The 17,609-nt window shown below is 40.4% G+C and overlaps 1 protein-coding gene across 3 annotated transcripts in view; it reads left to right on the plus strand.

The window, feature by feature from the left end:
- Window positions 1-17,609, plus strand: part of LOC127623383 (zinc finger protein 423-like) — a 195,218-nt gene that overhangs the window by 93,299 nt on the left and 84,310 nt on the right. The gene's annotated exons all lie outside the window — the stretch shown is intronic.

Raw genomic sequence — 17,609 nt, forward strand, 5'->3', positions numbered from 1 at the left:
CTATGTGAATTTCTGCAGTTAATCCAGGATGGACTTCAAAGACATTAGACGTTGACGCTTGCTTAATTTACAAATTAATGATTTAAACCATGACAGGCATTGCACACAAATAACTAATATTGGCATTTATTCATGATGTTAGCCAGAGGGGAACTGGCCCCAACAGCTGGTTCTCCCAAGGTTATTTTTCTCCATTAACCAACATCTTGTGGAATTTTGTGTTCCTTGCCACAGTCGCCTTCAGCTTGCTCACAGGGGTTCTAATACAATTATTATTTAATAATTTAATTTGTATACACAATTTACAATCATATTTAACAACACAATGATCACTATGACTTTATAGATATTACAGTTTCAGTCGTTTTGTTAATGCATGATTTCCTTTAAAGCTGCTTTGAAACAATATGTGTTTTGAAAGGTTATACAAATCAAAATGACATGACTTAACTTATTGGAATGTTTCAGAAACATTTCTCAAATGTTACCATGCCATATAACGTTAGTTGACAGACCTTATTCTGTTAAAAGATAGTTCTGCATAGGTTTCTTAAACGTTATCATGCTGTAAAGTGCTGGGTAGGACTTTTTAATGACTTGTTCCAGGTGGATGATATTTTCCATCCCTTGTTTATTTTTTATTTTGTTGGCTAATCTCCCTGGCTGCAGTGTAGCAATATATGAGCTTAACTGAACAGTTCCTCTGTAGTTGTTTTATATGCCTCCTCCCTGGGTGTAGTTATTCTTTAAGTAATAATTGCTGCAGCAGCATACTGTAGTGTAGATTAACAAGCTGGACTTGTGAGTAATTTCACAGAACAAACGGTGCAATTCTCAAAGCCTCAGCAACTTCGCCGGCCTTCTCCAGTCCTGACAGTCGATACTGGAGTGGAGCTGCCTGATATATTCGTAGTGTCCTACTGAGCATTCTCCATCTTTCTTAAGATAGGCCATTGCACCAAGTCACATAGACTGGTGTGTTCACAGTCGAAGCACTTGTGCACTGTTCTTATTGTCTGTCCTTATTTTATGTGGGAATTTTTTTTGTTGAATTTAAAGGTATAGTTTGTCCAAAAATGAAATTCTGTTGTCATTTACTCACCCTCATGTAACACAGAAGGAGATGTTAGGAACAATGTAAGCGTCAGTCAAAACTTTCTGCTACATCGTTTTTAAATGCAGTGAAAGTCAATGGTGACTGAGACTGAACATTCTGCCTAACATCTTCCACAGAAGACAAAATGTCAGACAGGTTTGAAACAATATGAGGATAAGTAAATGATGATTGAAGTTACATTTTTTGGGGGTAAACTTTCACTTTAAATGCCCTCAGGTCCCATGGTCATTTTCTTCCTCTACATGGAAATGCTTAGCCCCCCACCCCCCATTTTTATCCATCCACCTCTCTCCCATCCCTCTTTCCCATCTCACCTGACCCTTCGCCATTCATTCTCAGCCTAACTGCATCCAACCTCCCCAATCTCAGGCCATAGCAATCCAATTTGGACCACGCTGAGAGCTCTCTCCTTTCATCCCTCCATCCTTTCTCTCTTTTCCTCTCTGAAGATACTGATGGTAGAGATAGAGGCTGCTTATGAGACGGAAAGGCGGATCGTATGTCTCTCCCCCTTCACCATTGGGGGAATTTTGGGTTAATTAACATCATAATTGTCAGAAAAGCTGGAGGAGATTAATTATGGAATTGAGGCAGATAATTTTAAGTGCCGTTGTTATTTTATTATTTTTTCCACCCCTCTTCAAAGATTGATGACGTCTTTGAATAATGAAAAGGGAGTCGTGTATTAACCTTTATCAGACTCCGTGTCAGCTGCAAGAAAATTGAAGCGAGATCACAAAGGAGTTCTTGTTTTAGAGCTCTCTCGCTCTTTGCATCTCTCCCTTTCTTTTAGCGATTATGAAGCAATCATTAAAAAGCTACACTATCTGTCAGCTTTGATATATTACTAGTGAGGCTATTATAAGACTTTTGATATTTTAGCCCCTGCTTTTTAACTTCGAAATTTGCAAGCATACACATGACTTTTTTAACCACACACACACACACACACACACACACACACACACACACACACACACACACACACACACACACACACACACACACACACACACACACACACACATGTTGTGTTTCCATGTTTTATGGGGACTTTCCATAGACATAATGGTTTTTATATTGTACAAACTTTATATTCTAACCCCTAAACCTAACCCTACCCCTAATCCTAACCCTCACAGAAAACTTTCTGCATTTTTACATTTTCAAAAAACATAATTTATTATGATTTATAAGCTGTTTTCCTCATGGGGACCGACAAAATGTCCCCACAAGGTCAAAAATTTCGGGTTTTACTATCCTTATGGGGACATTTGGTCCCCACAAAGTGATAAATATACGCTCACACATACACACACACACACACACACACACAAACTATGAATTGCACTCTCTGTACCAATGTCCCTTTGCTTTACTTATTTACACATTAATGCAATCAAATAATATCAGCTAATCAACTAATGTAGAAGCTGCTTTTTGACAGCAAATGGTCTGAATATAATTTTATCTGTGACATATATTTAATAGTTGTTGATTGTTTGACTTGAACTTACAAATTGAGTGAACATTTATTTCGTGTTGTTCTTCTGCCGTGTAAAATAGAACAATTTGGCTTAGTGCTTTTTTCTGTCTGTTCGGCAGCTGTCGAAATCACATGAATTTGATGCCTTCTCCTAGTGCTTTCACTATGAATATTCATACATGTTCCTCTGCCAAAATCAGCTGTGTGTGTGTGAGAGCGTGGTTTGGTCATATATATATATATATATATAGTATCTTAAGTATACATATGCACCTAAAATGTGGAAATCGCTGTAGATTCCTACCGACATATACTTTCTCATGTATGATTGACACATCTGACGAAAGCTTACACATTTTGTCAACCTACACACGGTTGTGGTGTTTCTGTCATCCTACCTTTTTGCAGAGGTGTGATCATACCTTACCTGCACACCCCCACCCCCACCACACCCCCTCACCCTCACTTCCTCTCGCTCTTTCCCACTCTCCTTTACCGTCTTTTTTCCCACCCTCTCGCTCTCACAGTCACCAGTATTCTGAGGTGACACCTCATCTCAATCAGTTTACCTCCTCAAATTTGCAACATCTGTTCCCTCTCTTCCTCTCATCTTTTACCTTGTGCCCGTCCTTTGAGCGCCCTACCACTGTGTGCCTGTGCTGCCTGTGCCATTATCTCTACCGTCACATTTGCAAGAGGAGCACAGGGGACAAGCATGCACCAATAGCAAGAGACAAATCTTCCACAATTAAAAAAATATCTACACGCACACCTTTTACATTCCTTTTACAAACCTGAAGGCTTCCTTAGGCATGCTGCAGGTGTTTAGGGCACCTTGAGGTTTGGTGACTTGATGTTTAATTTAGGTTTAGATTATGCTGGTGTCGTTTTAAATCTTCACTGCCTGCGTTTGCATGGAAGTGGCGTTGAGCGTAGGTGAGGGAATCAATACAGATTTTGGGCTATTGCGGTCTGCTGCAACAGAGCTTGATTACACTGAGATGGGAGGGGTGGAAAAAGCCTAGTGTTTTAATTAATCTGACTGGTGAGGCAGGCGAACGCGATCAGAGCTCCGTTCTCCAGGAGGCGGCGAGCCTGGAGGAATGTGGGTTTATTTTTCCCTGCCTGTTGATTGAAACCGTGTGATTATTTAATGTAGACGTTTGTCTCTGAGCGGAGAGACTGCGTAACGATTTTCTTTAGCACGGAGGCGGCGATATGCGTGTACGGAAAACAAATTTCATCAAACAAACCGACGGCTCCAGACTACACAGGCTCATGCAGAAATGTATTTACTGTGTGGTTTTGATACCACATTATCATTAGTTACATATTGCAGCAGTTGTCTGTTGATTCAGCTTCTGAATGTGGATCAGTCTGCTTGCATTATATCATCTTATTGGCTGGTTACTCTGTCAACCTACAAAGTGCTCACATTCCATTGGCCTGTCAGAGCTTAATTTATTTATATGAATTATTTAGAATGACTATACTACTATACAATCTAATACAGATTATGCAATATATTCATCCACATACATGGAAATACACATATAAAATATTTCAAAAACAGATTTCCATATGATAAAAAAACACATGGAGTCATTGTATACCTGGTTAGTTGATATGTCAAGTAATGACAGCTGTGACCTGCAGCGTGACATTCAAATTTGGGAAGCACAGTTTCATTTTATTAAAATTGCACAATGACATATTTGACAAAATTGCAAATAATCTCTTTGAAATTCAGATAATTATTGTCCCAGTCCAATATTTTAGGTAACAAAATTGTGCAGTAGCATACAACATTTTCTTTTTATGTTTGTTCTGTTGATGTTATCTGTATGATATATCTGTCTGATTTAGTGGAGGCCCGGCCCGTAGAAACTCATTGAATCTGAGCTAATCGACGGTGCAGAAGAAGTCTGTTGCGGTTTATTTAACACAATTAATTTACTGAAGTGATTTTAACACAGTTAATTTACTGAAGTGATTTTAAATATATTTTAAATATTTTTTAAATATAACTAAATAAATAATAATAATAATAACAACAATTATATTAAAATGAATGAGTACACTTTTTGTTGACCGAAATTTGTGCTTCTCCTCTTTTATGAAGCATATAATGTATACATATACATATATATATATATATATATATATATATATATATATATATATATATATATATATATATATATATATATATGTGTGTGTTTATGTTTATATTTATACAGTTTATACACTGGCAGACAAAAGTTTGGAATAATGTATAGAATTTGCTCTTATGGAAAGAAATTGGTACTTTTATTCACCAAAGTGGCATTCAACTGATCACAATGTATAGTCAGAACATTAATAATGTGAACATTTATTATTGCAATTTGAAAGAATTGTTCAGAACTTCTTAAACAACTTAGAACAAAATGTTCTCATCAAACAATCCTGCACATGCAGCAATGACAGCTTTACAGATCCTTGGCATTCCAGCTGTCAATTTGTCCAGATACTCAGGTGACATTTTACTCCACATTTCCTGTAGCACTTGCCATAGATGTGGCTGTCTTGTCGGGCACTTCTCACACACCTTACAGTCTAGCTGATCCCACACAAGCTCAATGGGTTTAAGATCCATAACACTCTTTTACAATTATCTGTTGTCTAATGTCTGTGATTCTTTGCCCACTCTAACATTTACTTTTGTTTTTCTGTTTCAAAAGTGGCTTTTTCTTTGCAGTTCTTCCCATAAGGCCTGCATCCCTGAGTCTTCTCTTTACTGTTGTACATGAAACTGGTGTTCAGCAGGTAGAATTCAATGAAGCTGTCAGCTGAGGACATGTGAGGCATCTATTTCTCAAACTAGGGACTCTGATGTGCTTATCCTCTTGCTTAGTTGTACATCTGGCCTTCCATATCTCTTTCTGTCCTTGGTAAAGCCAGTTGTTCTTTGTCTTTGAAGACTGTTGTGTACACCTTTGAATGAAATTTTCAGTTTTTTGGCAATTTCAAGCATTATATAGCCTTCATTACTCAAAACAATGATTGACTGACGAGTTTCTAAAGAAAGCCTTTTCTTTTTTTTTCTTTTTTTTGCCATTATTGACCTAATATTGACCTTAAGACATGCCAGTCTATTGCCTACTGTGGAAACTCAAAAACAAACACAGACAATGTTAAGCTTCATTTAATGAACCAAATAGCTTTCAATTGGGTTTGATATAATGGCAAGTGAATGTGTGTGTATATGTATATGTATAAATACACACACTATATACATATATATATATATATATATATATATATATATATATATATATATATATATATATATATATATATACACTGTATGCTATTTGTCAACTACCTATATGTAGAATTCACTATTTCCATAGTCCAAATTGTACAAGCTTGCTCTTTATGTTCTCTACAGCCACAGCAGTCATAGATTCCTCCTGTTTTCTGACATACCAGAGAAATAGAATCCTGGCAATAACAGTAATAATTTCCTAGCCGGTCCAGAAACACACACTCCATAATTTGAGGGCTAGTCTGAACCCTCTCATTTCCCCTGTGAGGGAGCCACTGCACTTGAACATTTAATTGGCCCACACCAAGACCTCCCTCAGACATGACACTGACTGGACAGACTGACAGAGAGCAAGGACATGAGGAAAAGGGCTCAGGAAGCCAATGAAAAGCTGTGGTGGGTTTTGTTATTTTGTTGAGCACTATTGGTGTGATGCAAAAAATTAGTTGAGGATTACTTTGTTATTTTTCCAGTAAAATATCTTAACATCTTAATCCTTACAACAAGATACATTTAGCCTACTTGAAGTAAAACTGTGTAAGATGGGAAGACATGTTTTCAGAGAAGTTTCTATTTTAGATATTGTTTTTAAACAAGACTAAATACTAATGAAGAAATATTATTTTTATTAAAAAACAAATAATTAAGTGAGGATGCTTAAAAATGCTGAAAAATGACATGAGTTTTGTTGGTGGTGTTATAGTTTTTAGAATATTTGTTATATACTTAAATCACTCCAAAAATTGTCAGAGCATGCCTGAACAATCTTTGTCATTATGCAGGTAAAACAGGGTCGAATCGGCCAACATTTCCCTATCCTGTTCGGTTTTCTCTTTCCCCCATAATTTTCTATATACAGTATCTATTTCTACAGTGGGGCTAACAAGTATTTGATACACTGCTGATTTTGCAGGTTTTCCTACTTTCAAAGCATGTAGAGGTCTGTAATTTGTATCATAGGTGCACTTCAACTGTGAGAGACGGAATCTAAAACAAAAATCCAGAAAATCACATTGTATGATTTTAAAATAATTAATTTGCATTTTATTGCATGACCAACCAGTAAGAATTCTGGCTCTCACAGACCTGTTAGTTTTTCTTTAAGAAGCCCTCCTGTTCTCCACTCATTACCTGTATTAACTGCACCTGTTTGAACTCGTTACCTGTATAAAAGACACCTGTCCACACACTCAATCAAACAGACTCCAACCTCTCCACAATGGCCAAGACCAGAGAGCTGTGTAAGGACATCAGGGATAAAAATTGTAGACCTGCACAAGGCTGGGATGGGCTACAGGACAATAGGCAAGCAGCTTGGTGAGAAGGCAACAACTGTTGGCGCAATTATTAGATAATGGAAGAAGTTCAAGATGACAGTCAATCTCCCTCAGTCTGGGGCTCCATGCAAGATCTCACCTCGTGGGGCATCAATGATCATGAGGAAGGTGAGGGATCAGCCCATAACTACATGGCAGGACCTGGTCAATGACCTGAGGAGAGCTGGGACCACAGTCTCAAAGAAAACCTATTTGATAAATCAGAAAAGCAGAACTTAATATTTGGTACAGAAACCTTTGTTTGCAATTACAGAGATCATACGTTTCCTGTAGTTCTTGACCAGGTTTGCACACACTGCAGCAGGGATTTTGGCCCACTCCTCCATACAGACCTTCTCCAGATCCTTCAGGTTTCAGGGCTGTCGTTGGGCAATACGGACTTTCAGCTCCCTCCAAAGATTTTATATTGGGTTCAGGTCTGGAGACTGGCTAGGCCACTCCAGGACCTTGAGCTGCTTCTTACGGAGCCACTCCTTAGTTGCCCTGGCTGTGTGTTTCGGGTCATTGTCATGCTGGAAGACCAAGCCACGACCCATCTACAATGCTCTTACTGAGGGAAGGAGGTTGTTGGACAAGATCTCACGATACATGTCCCCATCCATCCTCCCCTCGATACGGTGCAGTCGTCCTGTCCCCTTTGCAGAAAAGCATCCCCAAAGAATGATGTTTCCACCTCTATGCTTCACGGTTGGGATGGTGTTCTTGGGGTTGTACTCATCCTTCTTCTTCCTCCAAACACAGCGAGTGGAGTTTAGACCAAAGAGCTCTATTTTTGTCTCATCAGACCACATGATCTTCTCTCATTCCTCCTCTGGATAATCCAGATGGTCACTGGCAAACTTCAGACGGGCCTGGACATGCGCTGGCTTGAGCAGGGGGACCTTGCGTGCACTGCAGGTTTTTAATCCATGACGGCGTAGTGTGTTGCTAATGGTTTTCTTTGAGACTGTGGTCCCAGCTCTCTTCAGGTCATTGACCAGGTCCTGCCATGTAGTTATGGGCTGATCCCTCACCTTCCTCATGATCATTGATGCCCCACGAGGTGAGATCTTGCATGGAGCCCCAGACCGAGGGAGATTGACCATCATCTTGAACTTCTTCCATTTTCTAATAATTGCGCCAACAGTTGTTGCCTTCTCACCAAGCTGCTTGCCTATGGTTTTGTAGCCCATCCCAGCCTTGTGCAGGTCTACAGTTTTATCCCTGATGTCCTTACACAGCTCTCTGGTCTTGGCCATTGTGGAGAGGTTGGAGTCTGTTTGATTGAGTGTGTGGACAGGTGTCTTTTATACAGGTAACGAGTTCAAACAGGTGCAGTTAATACAGGTAATGAGTGGAGAACAGGAGGGCTTCTTAAAGAAAAACTAACAGGTCTGTGAGAGCCAGAATTCTTACTGGTTGGTCATGCAATAAAATGCAAATTAATTATTTTAAAATCATACAATGTGATTTTCTGGATTTTTGTTTTAGATTCCGTCTCTCACAGTTGAAGTGCACCTATGATACAAATTACAGACCTCTACATGCTTTGAAAGTAGGAAAACCTGCAAAATCAGCAGTGTATCAAATACTTGTTCTCCCCACTGTATATCCAGAGTCTTATAAACCAAAAGATAAAAAAAAATAAAAATGAGCCTGTTGGTACATCCACAAAAAGACACTATTGTTCCTAAAATGAGAGCGGTGCAGATGAAAGTAAGAGGGGGAGCTTGATCCAACTCAGTGACTTAATATTCATATTAATATACAGTAACAGAACCCCTGTGAGCCAGGCTGTTATGGTAAGGGCAAAAAATGCCATGTCCCACTGTCGGGCCACCCTCACGGGGGACGTGCCTGTGCAGTCGCAGGCATTCCAGTGCACTGATTTTAATTTTAGTCTTCATTTAGCACAGCACCCCTTGATGATCACCTTTGCACAGCTGCGCGCCCTGTTGGTGAGGGGAGAACTGATGCAACCATATATTCTTGAGAGTGAACAATCGACATTGCGCACAAGTATATGTACCTACACACTCTCTTTCTCACTCTCTTTGTAACTCACTCTCACACCTGCAGGGGGCACCCCGTGGGTCTACAGCTGCACAGCGGAAAACAATAAAGCCCTCTGTGCTCCTGAGTGTCCTTCACACACAAAGAGAAATATTGTTCACTGAAAAATAATAGTGATAAAGAAATACAGACAAATAGCAAGCAAGGAAACAAAGCACAAGGCCACTCAGACAATACAGCGAGCAGCTCAGCCTAGTCTTCCTCCCTGACACTTTCTTGACACTCCTTGTGATAAGGTGTGATGTTCTATAATGTTTCTGTTTTGCTAGGCAGGCTAGATGCACACTGTCTGGTTTGTTTTTTTGGGCTTGCATTCAGTCCTCAGGGCTCGAGAAGTTTTCTCCTTTTAGTTGTTTTGTGTTGTTGTTTTTTCATTGTAGCTTTAGAGTGTAGGAGCCGTAGGAGAGGCGAACAGAAGGAGGCTTTACTCATTTCACCTCTCCATCCTCTCCAGCCCCCCCCACTCTCTTTCTCCATCCATCCATTTGGGTACGTCGCAAGGAAAAGCATGCAGACACTAATGCTGCACTAATCACCAGCGTACAGAACTCACAGCACGTCCACTCTCCTCTCAATCGCCCTTAATCAGCCAACACATTTCAATTACCATATTGTGTTTAACCTCCCTTTCATCTGCCTTTATTAGTGGATTGAGCTGTAGTCAGCCTCTTCACCCCCCTCCGTCCAGCCCTGATTCTCTCTCTGCTCTATCGTTCCTCTCTCTCTCCCTCTCTCTTGCTCTCTCTCTCTCTCTCTCTCTCGCTCTCTCTGTTTGACTCTTTCATGGTCTTTCAAGAAGTTGTTAGGTTTGTTAGCCTGTACATGACAGACATTAAGTTGTGAAAGCACATTGGGTAATGACTGTGAAAAGAACCGTTCTCCTAAAAATAATTCTGACATTTATTCACCATTGTGTCGTTCCAAGCGTTCTTTCTTTTGTGGTACACTATATGTGAAGTTTAAAGTTGTTGTCAAGCTACAAAAATGACAAAAAAGCACCATGAATGTTGTCCATACAGATCCATAAATAAATCCCAAGTTTACTGAAGGCATACAATAGCTTTGTTGTTCACTAATCGAATCTTCTGCTCCCCCGTAGCTCTCAGATCTCATTCGCATTTGTCTGCATTCAAATATGTTGACAATGACGTGAAATCTGTCTTCACGGACCATATTTGAATGCCGAGAAAGGTAAACTTTACAGTTGGTCTAGTTCTAGAGTAATATACATATTTTTTGACAGAACGCGGTTTTGTTACATGCGCAGCAATGGTAGCCCAATCTCCATCCATACAGTCACCATGAATGATCCATGACCCCCATGTATGACCCCCTCCTCCACCATCTAACACTCATGTGATCACAGAGCTGCTGACTAACTGTCACCCTGCCTTCTCTTTCCACCCTTCCCTGCCTGTCGGACGGCCCATAGGAGAGCCCGCACAGCTGCAAGGTTTGTTCCCCCTTATCTCTCTCCATTCTTAGCTAGATGACCTGAATGAATGATCCCCCCTCAAGCACACCTACATCTCTCACTGCTTGAGTAAAATGGGCAGAGCTGTAGTGGAGTACAGTGCATGATTGGTCACTTATCATATCATGCATTTATAATTTTTTTATTAGAATTTTTTTCTCTGTAATGAGGTCTCCATTATTTAGTTTTTCATGACCATTTTCCACCCTCTCTGTAATGCTTAGAATATTATTGGCAGCAATAACACAATGTTTGACGGACTTTCCTTCTTCTTACTATAAATGTTATTTGTATACCAACTGGAGTTATAATATCTTCCTTTCTCATGTTATAGTTCATACAAGTATGGATCAGGAATAATAGTAGTCTCTCTATACTATTTACTCATACTTCACAGTGACTGGGAAACGCCACGTTAGAATAGGCGTTGTTGACGTACTAAACGTGGGCTGTCATGTAGTAATAAATTCAGGTTTCTGAAATCAAGAAAACGATGTTGGAACAAGTTTGACATTTTTTTTTTAACAATATGGCCCTTTAAAGTGTAAGGCATATGACAGGGGTTAAAGGAACAACCCTAGAGCTATGTCAGCCTAAGTCATTTGATTTCCATACCACATTCCCTGTGCCAGTTTACGCTTAAACACACATGCACACACATTGTCATAGTGGTTATTTATGCATGGGGTTGGGCCAGGGGCATGAACATACATACACCTGAATGAGGCTGTTCTCTAGAGAATACTGTTAATGTCACCGTTGATTCTTAGTTATTCATCCCAATGATTCTGATGCCTGGAGCATGAGTCGCACATGTGTTGTCAAGGCAACACCAGATAGATGATTCCCGTCTTACCCCAGGGTGTTCTCTGTGATGTCATAATAGTGTTCATGTTTTAACACTGGGTGCACTTTTCAATATGTGAATATTTTGTAGTCTCGCATCACAACTCCTAATTTTCGTGTTATATTGATGTAATGTTGATTATTTTATAGTGGCAGGTGAAAGATTAGATGATTTGTTTGTTTTCTTGTACGTCTCATTGAATTGTGACCGTGAGGTATTGACATTGTAGCAGTGTTCCCACTCACAAAAAAGAAAAAAGCTGGAAATTTCAGGGATTTGTAGGCTCAATCAACTGCTCTGCTAAGTGTACAAGTGTAAACAGGGCCGAAAAATATGGGAAACCTCTAGTATCCATATACAGATAACCACTTTTTAGCTTAGCCTATGCTACAGGAAGTGATGTCACAGAGCAGTGGATCCGTATTTCTCTGTTGCTGTAGAGAGACACACTTACACAGATGCTGGCTACTAAAGAAGACCTGGCGTGGTCCCTCTGTGTCAGCGCAGACTTAATGAGGCAGCACACAACAAGCTTTAGGAGTCAATGGATGTAGATAATGTGGATGAGGTTTCACTTCACTGAGTGCATGCTTGAGCGTATGCAAGCCAGTGTCTAGCCTAGGGCCACACTGTGTGTATCTCTATGTGTTTGTATATCTATTTTCAAGCCCCCTCCATTCTGTAGTCATGAGAGCAAAATAACTCATCATTCCTTCACATTGCATGTCACTCCCTTTTATCCAGCCCCTGATGTCTCTATTGCGTACGCAGAGCCGATGTTAGTTTGATTGGTTTGGTGAGAGCAGATATTCTTCAGTGTTCTGATGTTTTAAAGGGTTGGATTGGTTTTTATGGCTTGTTAATTGTGTGGCGCTCTCTACTGCTGTCCATGTGGTGAGTATGGGAACAGATGACAGTCCCTCATGCACATCATACAGAGGGGCCAGGAAATGTTTGGGGGTTGATAGAGGGTGTTCTGCTGCTAGAGGTGGATGGAGAGAGGGAGAAAAAAAGGGATTGAGAGGATGAAAATGTAATATACTTTAGGGTGCCAGTTCAGAGGTTGAAATGGTTAGATCTCCCTACCTTAAACCTAAACCTAACCAATAGTGTCGGAAAAAGCAGTTGTGAGAGAAAAATTGCTGCAGAAACCACATCATTTTGCTATGCGTCTATAACACTTTCAGCTGATTTGTCAACTTCCGTGCACTTTAGGTGTCATGCCAGGGTCATTTGCATTGCAAGCGTAAATCAGCTGAGCTAACCCGAAATTTGTATAGCTCTTGAGCAAGCTTCTAAATGTAGTTTATGTAATGCAAACGTTAAATGCCTTACAAGTCTTGCACTGTAGTAAATGTGTTTTGTTGTCATAAGATTGCATTGTGTGAGAAACAGGACAAAAATCTGCCCTGATGTGAAAGGGAAGAGAATACATTGTTGTAGTAGTGCCTCTAGTGTATTTCACCAGGAATCTGTTGCAATACGCACAACAAGCCACATTAAAATAATTTGGCAAAAATGTAGATTTAGTAACATGTATCTATGAGACCAGGTTGTACATTCAGGTGGTCATTATTGCAAAATACTTAATGAACTACTTAATACATAAACTTTACAAGTATATAGATAAAAGTGTGAATGAATAATGCCCTTTAATGTGCACTGTTATCAACACTAAGTAGCGCATGACCCCTAACAAGCTCTCTGACCAATCAGATATAATTCCTGAACTCTTTCTCTTTCTTTCTATATATCCCTCTCTCCTTCCCCTCTTTCAAATAGCCCCCACAGAGAATGTCATGTTGAAAAGGGAGAGAGGTAGCAATGTTTTGCTGAAATAATTGTTTGCAAGGCTGAGTGATGTCTGATGCCCCTGAGAGCTCATTTTGCTACGTTTGCGCTTGATTTGCTTCTTATGCTGTTTATTAAAGGTAATTACAAGCTGTTTGGAGATCTATAAGAGAACTGCTCAGGGGGAGCCTCCTCCAAACAGTGTTGGAACAGAATGGAAAATTAGGTACATTGCGGTCGGCGCACAGAGATTACATGGGTGGGGGTTGCAGGTGTCCTTGGAGGAAAAGTGTCGTTACCAGAGAATTTGTATGGAACAGATATTTGCACTCACGCATACTAATCACTGACACAGGAAGTTCTACAGTTGAATGGATGGAGCTTTGGTAGACTGGCATGTCAGTATGTACATACAGTGTCTTTCTCAGGTAAGTCTGCAGCTGGCCCGTTTCCCCCATCCTCGCTGTCCCAGATCCGTTCAGGTGTGTCTTTGCCAGCTGCCGTGGAGGAGAGGGAGTGATGATATTGGGAGCCTGTCACCCTCCCCTTTCTGTGTGGTAATTGTTAAAAAGACAAACAAGCTGCCTGCGTATCCGTGCATAATGAACAGGCCAGCCACAATTTGCTCCTCACTTAATTCGTTAAATATTCAGAATTTATTTCTCAAGTGACAGTGGCATCTGTCGTAACTGCCGGAGAGAACTTCCGCTCATGTGATGTTATCCGCCGGATATGCGATTGTGAAAGATAGGAGGGAATGTGATAATTATGGAGGGTTAAAGGTGATGTAGTAGACACCATACTTATTTTTTTTTAAAGTTTCCTGTACACTTGCTTCGTCTAACATCGGTCGGTACAGAGCCATACAGGTGAGCACCCCCATTTCCAGGTACACTGCAAATAAAGCACTCTTAAATACTCACTGATAATTAACATCTGCTGTCTGGTGTGATCTTGCTTCTACACATCAGCACAGTGTGTGATTGTGTGTGTGAGTGTGTGTGGGAGGAAGGAATAAGCGGATGTCACAGCTCATCAGTGCTCTCTGTGAGACAAGAAGGAATCAGGGGAACATACACTCTCGATGGAAGGGCGGGGGTGGAGGTCCCAGAGAGACAGGGTGGGGGCCCCTCAGAGTGTGTGTGTATGTGCGTGGGAGAAGGGGCCACCTGGGGCCGGACTCTTCAAAGGCCGCTCTCAGAGGAGCCGTGAGAGGTGCCTGTATGACAGGAACTCTGGCTTTGATCCGGAATAGGAGTCAGAGTGGGAGAGGAGATGGATGGCAGGAAGGATAAATCCAGGTGGGAATTCAAGGGTATGACTGGTAGATAATACAGAGGAGGTGTGGGACATGGTAAATCTGCAATAGGCCAATCCCCTGTTAGATTTATTTTAGGGATGTTTCCAAAACATACTTCTACTGTTTGTTTGTCTCCATGTTCTGTTGAATGCATATGCCTCTGCATTCAGAGGCATGACGTCTTTATAATTTTTGCTTTGAGTTTTAGACCTTGTTTGTTCAAAGCATTAATATGATTAATTAATTGCAAGGATGCAAACTACTCTTCTTTCTGCTAAAGGCACATTTTTTTTAAGTTTATTTGCCCATGTTGTTTTCTTAAAATTTTCAACGTCTAATTATTGAAATAATTTGAAAGGGGTACTTTAAAAATGTAAATACAACAAACAAATAAACTGAAAATATACCCCTGGAACACTTTTTCTCCTTTTTCACCCCTCACGAGTTTGCTTTGCTTTATTTGTATTATTATTATTTCAATTTTCATTCATTATTTTGTGCTTTGTAAAGCAAGAATCACTCTTACTATTGCTCAAACATCAACAAGCATTTTGAAAATCTACTTATAACTTTTACCAATTGTGCTACACAAATGAAATGATGTTTCAAATCATGTAACTTGTTAAGGAGAAGTGTGATATTACCTTTCTGAATGATCAGACTTATGATTTTGTGTGATGGACAATAAAATTGGTGAAAAATATCCCATATACGTACATTGAAGGAGTAGCCTGAGCCGTAGGGACCAAAATATCATAGAGACTTGGGAGAAGGGCTCTTTTGACTTAAGAAACCACTTAGCAATGCCCAAGCAACCACCCAGAAGCCTCTTGCAACACACTTGCAACCTTTCAGAACAAATGAGCAACCATATAGTCATGCCATGGCAACCACCTACAAAATCCTAGAATTGAGTCTGCAAGTTTTGCACAAGCAAAGAACACTCACATTTGTTTCCAAAAATTTTAAATCGAGTTTTCATTTAAACAGTACCGTCATGTTACATTCATAGACCTTTATATACTGGGTGTATCAGATTCTTTTCAAAAGAACATCTCTTGATTTCATGTCTTTAGACAATCTATTTACTGCTTCGTTTCCACCCCAGAGGTTTGGAAAAGGTAAGGAGCTGTGTGATTGGCTCAGTTTTATCATCCTGTGTCCTCATTGGCTGTACAGCATTACCCAAATATTTCTCCTTGAACCGTAGAACAATTTCAGGCAGCGAACTGATGGAGAGATTAAGAGAATGAGAGAGGGAAATCGAGAGATGCGACTGATGGGAGAGATGGCGAGGGATTCATGGGATAGAGGGGGAAACGAGAGATATTTGGCATGGAACAAGGGATGAAATGAGAGGAGGAATACATGATCAGTGCTTTTCCTCCCTTCTCAGTGCAGAGATGCAGAGGGAGGAATGGATACAGATAGAGGGAGGGAGAGAGAGAGAGAACGATGAACTGACCGGGTGCTGATGAGGGAGGTTGACCTTCGGAAGTGAGTGAGAGCGAGCGAGGAGGATGAAGCTGGCTGACGGGGCTCTCCTGGTTCTTGGCAGCCTCGCAGTCTGCACGGTGAGCAGCTGGACTTCATTAGGCGCTGGTGTTAATTACTGAGTCCAGGCTGCAGCCGCCTGCATGCCCGCACGCACAAAATACTCACCGTAATTCAGCCAGGGTCACCTTGATATTGATCATTTACTATTAGAGGAAGATAGACGGACAGAGATAGTCGAATAAACAAGTAACATAAACTTACAAACCTAGTCCGCTACCTCTGTAGGCAGAATTTTAAGGCATCATAGGCACGTTCCTGATGTGACCTCTGTTCCAAAAGTAAGCATTTTAATTATGCTAATATCTAAGATACCTTCTATTGGCCAAATTCTAAAGCCCTGTTCATAACAGCGGTGATATCATGAGACGAAGCGACACAATCTCATCATTGTCAATGAGAGCAGAGCGACTTCCGGTGACAGAAGCTGCTGTGACCGTTGGGGACAGAGATCACCGCAGAGATTGACAAGACAAATTTAAGAAAATGTCAAAAGGCGAGTGCAGGCAAGATGAAGTTAAAAGTTTCTGTGAGCAATTTCACTGTTCTATCATTTGTCTGTTACCACATACATAGATATAGCCTCATAAAAATAATGCATGGAAAACTCTGTCTGCATTCCCAGTGAGTTTGATTCATACATTGTTCATACATACATATGTTTTGGAGATTTTGTTCTTTCCCCATTCATGTTGACAGGAGCTGCAGTTTTATGACTATGAAATAACCACCCATAGGGCAAGGGTATTCAATTAAAGTTCCAAGAGGTCCAAGAGGTCCAACATTTTCTTCCGAGCATAGGTCCGGATAATAATACGTAGCTTACATAGTGTCATATAGCAATGACATTTTACAATATATATTTTTGAATAGTTTTTATAACTTGTCACATTGGCAGAAATATTACTTTGTAAACAATATATTAAAAAAATAAATCCAAAATAGTCTCTTCAAAACTCAATGAACAGTTCGTTTTTAAAGCTGAATGACAGCAGTCCAGTGTTTACATTCAGAATTTGCATGGGACATAAAGTTTGAGGCCTTTTGACTGATAAAGAAATTGTTATGACTTGTGTGGGACAGGAGGAGGCAGACGAGTGGTTAGGATCCAAGTGCGGTTTTATTGGATAAGAACAAAAAATAAACAAACTCAGGAACAAAGTAAAAGGTCCACGATGGGAAAAGGAAACTAAAGTACAGGCTGGAACACAGGAGGGGTGCAGGAGTGACTGGGCAGCGCACATCCACGGAGGGTAGGGTAAACCTGAGACGACAGAAGGGTAACCTCGGAAGATCAGACCAACTGGCAGGGAACATGAATAGAGAGCGAGAGAGAGAGAG

Source organism: Xyrauchen texanus, chromosome 29 (assembly GCF_025860055.1).
Source record: "Xyrauchen texanus isolate HMW12.3.18 chromosome 29, RBS_HiC_50CHRs, whole genome shotgun sequence".
NCBI lineage: Eukaryota > Metazoa > Chordata > Actinopteri > Cypriniformes > Catostomidae > Xyrauchen > Xyrauchen texanus.